The sequence below is a fragment of the Rhipicephalus microplus genome, chromosome 8 (assembly GCF_043290135.1).
Source record: "Rhipicephalus microplus isolate Deutch F79 chromosome 8, USDA_Rmic, whole genome shotgun sequence".
NCBI classification, from domain to species: Eukaryota; Metazoa; Arthropoda; class Arachnida; order Ixodida; family Ixodidae; genus Rhipicephalus; species Rhipicephalus microplus.
The window spans coordinates 119,896,505-119,904,856 of record NC_134707.1 but is presented as its reverse complement, the minus strand read 5'-3'; the positions used below and the strand labels follow the sequence as shown (position 1 = coordinate 119,904,856).

The following is an 8,352-nucleotide window of genomic DNA, read 5'->3' as shown; positions in this document are numbered from 1 at the left end:
GCAGTGTTGGTACGGGCTCATTATAAAGTGTGATAGGTGCGAAAACATGGATGTGACAGAGATGTCAGGGCAACGTTCCGTGTGAGCATTCTGTTGTACTGACGTTTCTCTTTTGTCTGTGGTTTCACGCCGACCGTCTTTTATCATTAGATCGAAAGAAAGCTTACGATGACAACGACACGTGTTTAGGAGATGCTGAAAGAGACAAACAAGCAAAAATACAGCACTGTGACCCTTTTACTGCGTGTATACGGTAAACAATTGTTGCTTGCAAAGAAAGTTAACACGACGTAACGTTAATAAACAGGAAGAAGACAATCATATTTGAAAGGTGAACATGGCTGGCCAAAGTTATATCTTTTGAACTTAAGAGGCCCAACTTGAGCACCTGAAGCGCTGGAATGGGCGTTGTAGAGTGATCTCCTCTAAAGTTTCATGGTTGCTATGAATGAAAGGAAGGATGAGGAAAATGTGACATCAAACAATGTGTAATTAGTATAAAACAGCTGACACAAGGCCGGAGTGAGTTATGATCGATTGGTGAAGCATTCGTCCTGAATTTCACATAATATAAACGAACGATGATATATGTCATAATATACCTGTTAAGCTTCAATGATTTCTAATTCGAAACCTTCTCCTCACTAAACGGACCTAATGGCGTTTCGCTCTAGCAAAAAATGCTCAAAACAGCATTGTATACCGACCTGGACTCTGATTGACCGCGCAACCAATGTTGGCCTGTTCTGGAAATCTGCCTTTACCGGTCAAACGTACGGCTACATTTTTGACATCGTCGAAGAAGTTACTTGTATATCGCAAATGCTGACACGCAGAAATTTGTTGCTGACGGAAACTTGAGAATCCTTCGAAAAATGACGGAGGTAAAACTTAAAACAAAGTTAGTTCCACTGCATGAAAATTGTTCAAGCGTACTCATAATGTGCTCAAGCAACATCATCATCATCATTATACACGGATTCATCAGCATCATTTTCATAATTGTCATTAAGCACTTCCCTTCAAGTCTCATCAGTAGGAGTGACGTCAACCGAATTACAACCACTACTAGTACTACTACTAGTACTACTACTAGTACTACTACTACTACTACTGCTACAACTAACAGTACTGCTACTAATACTACTGCTGTACTACTACCAGTGTCAATACTACTAATATTATTGCTACTATATTAATACAGCCACTGCTACTACTACCACTACTACAACTATCCCTACTACTACTACTACTTCTAGTACCACAAATACTACTACAACTACAACTGTTAGGACGAAGACGCACAGGGTAGGCTAAGTACACCTTTGCTGAAGTGTACTGAAAATGTAATTTGGCCAGATTGGGTGCATTTCTTGTTTTTAATACCGCGGTACCCCGTGCATTATCGCACGCGAATAATAACGCACTCCTTGTCGGCAGAAACGGAAAACATAGTTCAAATTCGCCAAATGTCAAGAAAATTAAAGCTATCGAGCGAAGTAATGAGACCGAGAAGCGCAAGGAGTGGCTGGAAACGTTCGCGTTATTGAAAAGAGCACGGCTAGACAGAGCAAGAAATCGAGCGGCTGAAGAGGAAGACGCGAACCTCGAGCGGAGGAGGGACTCCGCTTTGAATCGACACCGGCGCGCACAGGGAAGAGACGAGCGTATGGAGAGGGAGAGATAGAGAGAAAAAAGAGAGTGAGAAAGTAATTCAAGATGGCGCCCAGCAGCGGCCGCGATCCGCCGGACGGCGCCGTCTGCAACGGGAGCAGCAGACGACGCTGAGAGCGCGTCGGCAGGATCGTCACCGTGTTCGTAGTGCTTCGCGCCGTCGCTGTGACCGGTTGGTTGACCGTGGTCGTCGGCGGAATGGCGTAGTGCTTCGTTTGGATGTGCGTGCTTGTGCGTGAGGTGTTCATGTGCCACTACTGCTACCGGTGATTAGAAAAGACGGCGAGAAAACGGGCCGAACAAGCCTCAGGCGCCGAGCCGCTACCCCGGTGCTCGACCCGCGCCGCCTGGGTCTAGAGCTCGGGCGCTACCGGCGCGCTGGGCCCGAGCAGCCGTAGACCGTCAAGGGTAAGCGATGGTTCCCCGCTGTCGTCTGCTCCGCCGGCTTTCTCCTCTCCGAGATGTCGTTCTGCTCCCCGCGCATCTATTTCGACGATAAGGCGTGTTTTAGACGTGAGTGCTGCGCATCTATCTCTACGATAAGGCTCGTTTCAGACGTGCGCGCCACGCGGAATTTCTTTACAATTTTCACCGCGTGCCGTAATAAAGCGCTCGTTCACCTCCGTTCGAAATCTGGCGTGCTGTCTGCGTCCCTGTAAGTATAGACTGAGGAAGAAATTGTGGAGTTGGTCGTTTTCTGGTAAATTATTTCATTCCATGGGGAATGCTAAATTCGATTGATTTAATGAAAATATGTTTCCTTGTGCATGAAATGAGCGCGCTAAGTGTTGCGCAATTAGCCAGCAAACACATCTTTTTTTCTCCCTGTTTTGCCATACACGACAGCTAAGTTGCCAAAGTAACGTGCAACAATACTGAACGTGCTTACTTAATGCCTTACTCGAAATCTTGATCGTCACTTGCATCAATGACAAGGGCGTTAATAATATTGGTGTCGCATTTCGCTTTCTTGAAAACACGTAGGTTCGAATACCAATACAGGTTCCACTATCTTGCTCAAAGTAGCGTGCAGGAGATGTGCGTTAACTCATAAGGTGCAAAACATTTGAGATACCCAGTTCTCTGCGTATTCGTGCACTTATTTCACATCCGATTTATGTACATTTTCGCGTAGTTCAAGTATTCACTCCTGCACACAAGTTGAAACAACCCGATCTCGTCATGTGTACAAATACTCGTACAACTGATAAGGGCCGGCCGAGGGTCATCGTTCAGAGACGCCCATTGAATTCGATATTAGCCGCGCGACTGCATGTGCTTCTTTATTTTCAAACAGGTTTGGTGAGGAAGCGACGCGAGGTGGAAAACTGTATTTGCTCTTCAAAATCTCGCGCGGCTGTTGCAGACTGAGCAACAGGCTTGCTGCATGAAGCTTGGCTTTGCTTCGGAATTTTATATCGGAGGTTCTTCTCAATAGGCACCATCGGCATTACCAAAAACAGACAGGTTAAACTCTCTCCCATGCATAATTTTGTTTTATTCTCCGAATATGCACATTTTTACGCACACATACAAACTCACTCATTAGCGTACGCCAAGGTAGGAACCCCACTCAGGAAACAATTTCTGGCCACGCCTGTGTGACTCACACTATATATCTATTTAATCATGTGTTTATTCACTTATTTATTTATCTACTGATTTACTTCAGAAGTGATTCAATTCATTGAGCGTGCGATGCAGTACACAAGAACAGAGAAAATTGCGTGAGTTTCTGGTTGTTGATGGTGCATTTCAATTGATTAATGATGATTGATACGTGGAGTTTAACCTCCCAAAACCACCATATGATTATGAAAGACGCCGTAGTAGAGGGCTCTGAAAGTTTCGACCTTTAACGTGTACCCAAATCTCAGCACACGGGCCTACAACATTTTTGCCTCAATCGAAAATGCAGCCGATGCAGCCGGGATTCGATCCCGCGACCTGTGTGTGGGTCAGCAGCCGAGAACCTTGGCCACTAGACCACCAAGTAAGGATGATGGTGAATATCCATAGCCTGTTAAACATACAGACAAATCTAATACGACAAGCAGTCAACTTCGCCGTGAACTTCCATTTGCCTGTTCTTCTGCTACGCTGCAGTTTAATGAGTTAGGTGTCTATAAGCGTGACACAGCCCGCTGAAGAAAAAAAAAAGCACTAGAGAACACCTAAGTAAAAATTTTTAGAGCGTAAGTTTAAGCATGCAAGTGGGCAGAATTGTTGCTACTGCACTTTCACTGACGATATGTTTCTCCTTTTTTTTATTCCTAAAGTATTATTAAACATAACACTAGTTAATCTGGTCCAATTCATTCCGTTGTACAGTGCATGAGTAGAAATTAATTCTGGAAAAATAATTCAGCATGTTGGTATTCACATATCATCCAGTGCATCTATTCCCACGATGAGTCGTGCTTTAGACGTGAATGCTGTCGATCGGTGTCTACGATAAGGCTCGTTTTAGATGTATACGTGCCGAGAGATACTTCTTCGCGACTTCCGCCGCATCTCGCAATAATGCGCTCGTTCACGTGCGTTAGAAATCGGTCGTGGTGTTTATGTTCCTGTAACTTTAAACTAAGCGTCCCTATAACCTTATCGTAGCGTGTGACCCGCAGTTCGCGGGATCGAATCCCGGCTGCGGCGGCTGCATTTCCTATGGAGGCGGAAATGTTGTAGGCCCGTGTACTCAGATTTGGGTGAACATTAAAGAACCCCATGTGGTCGAAAGTTCCGGAGCCCTCTACTACGGCGTCTTTCATAATCATATGGTGGTTTTGGGACGTTAAACCCCACATATCAATCAATCAATCAACCTTATCATAGCGTGTGTACAGTTTACGCAAGACTGCACGCACGCTGCTTGGGTGCATGGACAGTTTACGCTAAACTGTAGACGTATGCTTTGTGTGTGTTGTCTACCTTCCTCTGTACAGCTGTCCTCAATTATTGTGAACACGAAGTTTCAAGGTAGAGATGTTGTCACCACCGGCGAGCACCCGGGGGGGGGGGGACAGGAGGGGGGCGGGGGGCATGTCATTTATCATTGGAAGTAGGCCACAAATTGGGCCCCATATACTGAACTAATAATAAAGGGACACTGCAAACTGCCTTCAACAACCCCCCCCCCCCCCCCGCTCTGAAGGCAATTCTTTCATAAACCTATGCGTGTCGCTTGGTGAAGAAGCAGCTGACTTCAGGGTTCACTTGGAATTGGCGTACGTGTCACTCGACGCCTCCCACTCTCTTGTGTCCTCCGTCGTTCACCTGATTTTGCATATTTGTGCTTTCTTTGTATGCTCCATTCGCGATAGGTCTTACGTCTCGGTCATTACCCTTGCTCTAGCAATGTAGTCAGCGCATAGCAATGAAATTGTTGTAAAAAACAACAGGAACAAGCGCGTCGTGGGTATTCCTAACATTCACGGCCGATCTGACGTATTAATAATTGATAAGGAGATAATTCGTATACTTGGACATTGTGAATTGTCTTTATGCCCATACAAAAGGGGTTAGGGGACCACAGAACAAATGTTATAAAACCGTAGCTTGAGAACGCCTGAGGCACAACAAGATACAATGGCTCGATATTCGTGGCAGAGAAACTAAACGCTGTCAACGAGCAACAGTGAAATCCTCTGTACGTGCGTGTGTAAGGTTAAATAGAAAAAATAATGAAAAGACCGGACTTAGCACGTTGCAATAAAGACGAAGTACCACACTTGTATGACATACACATACAAGAGAGCTACGCACTTTACCGTACAAAATATTTTGGTGTGTTTAGGCGTTAATGTGGCTGTGCGACTATCGCCTTTTCATATTTGATTGAAATCGTTGGCCAAGGGGAAACGGGAGAGAGGTTTAAATAATTGTTCCTCGTAAGAGGAAGAGTCCAGTTGTGAGCACTTCGAGGGCAAACAGCTTTGTCCTCTAGGGTAAAAGTAGCCAAAGTTATCAAGAACTCATTTACGACAGGTGGTGAATACTATTACAATTCTCGATGTTCAAAAACAGTGATAACACGGATAATGATATATTTAGGAAAGAACTTTCTATTGTGTAGTTTTTAACTGAGGCCGCCAATATGCATCACGTCTTTTTTTTTCTAATTCAAGCAGTGTGCTTACGTTGGTTTTTGGTGTCATTCCCTAACTCAAATTTCAATTATTTGTGTGCGATTGCAACACGGTGTGATAGATAGTTAGCCTAAAGTGAGTAAGGAAACTAAACCGACGCCTGGAAATGAAAAAAAAAAAAAACTGCCTGATGCGATTTCTTTTCCATGTAGCCTACGTGATTTCTACGTGTCAGTGACGAATCGACTACAACACCAAGTTGCTTAGCGGAATCTGTTATGTCTGCTTCATTTTCGCAAAGCACTAGACAGCTTGTAGAGACAAGTACTATATTTATGGGTCGAAAAAAGACAATTGCAGTTTTTTAGTGTTTATGAGCCGTTTGTTTGCCCTCTAATACCCATTCAACGCGTCAAGAACAACGTTTCCTCTCCTTAACAGGGAGCACGTTGGGGGTGTGGCTGCTTTTACAAGTGCAGTTATAAAGAAATGGGTCTAGAGGTGGGGGATATGAATAACAGTGGTAGAGCACACGAGAACCAATCGTAGATTAACTTGGGTATGAAAGAAATGGGAATGCCAGCATTTCTATATTTCCCGCGAACTATAACCTGTGGGGGATCGATAAGCACATCGCCTCATAGGCGGGGTGCGCAGATAAGTAATGGTGCCTCTTTTTTTTTTTTTTGCATAAGCTATACTGGCCGAGGTTGAGCAGTTTCGCGTGACTTACGCTAAGTAAATCTGCGCACGCGCGAGGAGCAGTGACGTCGCACAGTGCATAGCTGGCACGCCGGAGAAGGCCTGGAAGCTCCTATAGAGTGACGTGTCATATAGCGAGCCATAGCGACTGACCTTCGTGATCTCGATCTCTAGTCCGTCCGCCAGTCTGTTGATTGATTGATATGTGGGGTTTAACGTCCCAAAACCACTATATGATTATGAGAGACGCCGTAGTGGAGGGCTCCGGAAATTTAGACCACCTGGGGTTCTTTAACGTGCACCCAAGTTTGAGCACACGGGCCTACAACATTTCCGCCTCCATCGGAAATGCAGCCGCCGCAGCCGGGATGCGAACCCGCGACCTGCGGGTCAGCAGTCGAGTACCTTAGCCACTAGACCACCGCGGCGGGGCGTCCGTCAGTCTGTTCATCTGTCTGTTCGTCCATCCAGCAGTAAGCGTGACAAGCTAATCCTACGTCACCGGCAAAGCTAAGAATAATTCCTTGAACCTTAGCGCACGCTGCATTTATCCTGGCATAGCCGAGATAAGCCACTGCTAATATACTTTTTTTTTCTTTCGGTGCTGGGTGTGTTTTCATATGTCATTCAGTGTTTGTGCTCTGTTGTGTCCATGTCTGCTCACCTACTGTCTTTCAGATTTCACCTAGAAGGAAAGAGGCTGTCACACGATGTTGAGCTGTTGATACGTGGTTACAGAGAACGTCAACGAGTCACTGCTGTTTTTACGAGGCGTCATACGCCGCGATCGGCCGCGATCTTATACTCGCGTCCTTTGGAGTGTTTTGTTGGTATGGTAGCACCATTTTGTAGACCGGTCTCCACACGCGTTGGAACTAAAGTTTTTCATTTTGGTTTTAGTTTTGTGCGACAGAAAAAGGCCTGTTGTGTTATCGTTCCGGAACTAAAAAAGAATGTTTCGGTGCGGTTGTAATGGTTCTTACCTCTGTTCACATTATGTTGCTAATTTATCAATCAAAAATTGGGATTTTCGGCTACTGACACTCCTCTTTAAAAACGTGTGACAAGGGTACAACATATTCCTCGCGTTCTTCAGAGGCATGGGAGAAACTTTGCCACGAGTTCCTACCGGCTAGAGCAAACCAGTACACTTCCAAGTTACGATTTTTCTAAGCAGGTCTAATGTTTCGTCTCAAGAGAGTCACAATGAACTGAGGAGCCCGGCGTACAAAAACCGAAACGTGGACCCGGCCCGGTCTAGCCTGACATTTTGAAGGTTTTTTGGAGAGATACAAGATGTCGTTTTATATTGATGTGACATTTTATTCAACGTACGAAAGTGCAACATAACCAAACATTGCGTGACAGTCACTGTATGCAACGATTACAAGTTGTCGTGTAAAAGCAAGCTTTTCGATGATTTGGGCTTAAGTGAAATGTGGCGCTCTTACGTTACATATCTCACCGAACAAAATGCCCATCCGCTGCTAGCACTGGTGTGCTACTGCCAATATCTTTATGACAACCATAACTTGGAATAATATGGCTGTTTATTCTTCCAGAAGTTTGGTACCTCGGATGTGGAAAGAGGATGATTGCGAGTATAGATATGCAGGAGCTGTATTCACAGAACTCATTGAAGAGCAAAGTTCTGCACAAGAGAAATTTCGGTGCGTAAGTCCGTTCGCGTAGCGAAAAAAAAAAGAAAAAAAAAAGCGTCGTAAGAGGCCAGCGTTGTCGCATCAGCCTCTGTATTAGAGCGCGGTGCAAATGCCCGGGAACATGTGTGCTATAGTGACGCAGTTGCTATATTTTTGCGTACGCCATCTAAGAAGTAGAGTCCCAAGCCAAATTTTTGCGTTAAAACGACGTGGCTACTGTAAAATTCCGA

The 8,352-nt window shown here is 45.0% G+C and overlaps 1 protein-coding gene across 1 annotated transcript in view; it reads left to right on the top strand.

Annotated features, from left to right (window-relative positions):
* The first annotated feature begins 1,847 nt into the window (after positions 1-1,847).
* Positions 1,848-8,352, top strand: part of LOC119164577 (putative diacylglycerol O-acyltransferase Mb3761c) — a 593,703-nt gene continuing 587,198 nt past the window's right edge. Inside the window, exon 1 of the mRNA XM_075872525.1 lies at positions 1,848-2,082. The gene's annotated coding sequence lies outside the window, so the exon portion shown is untranslated. The remainder of the gene's footprint in view (positions 2,083-8,352) is intronic.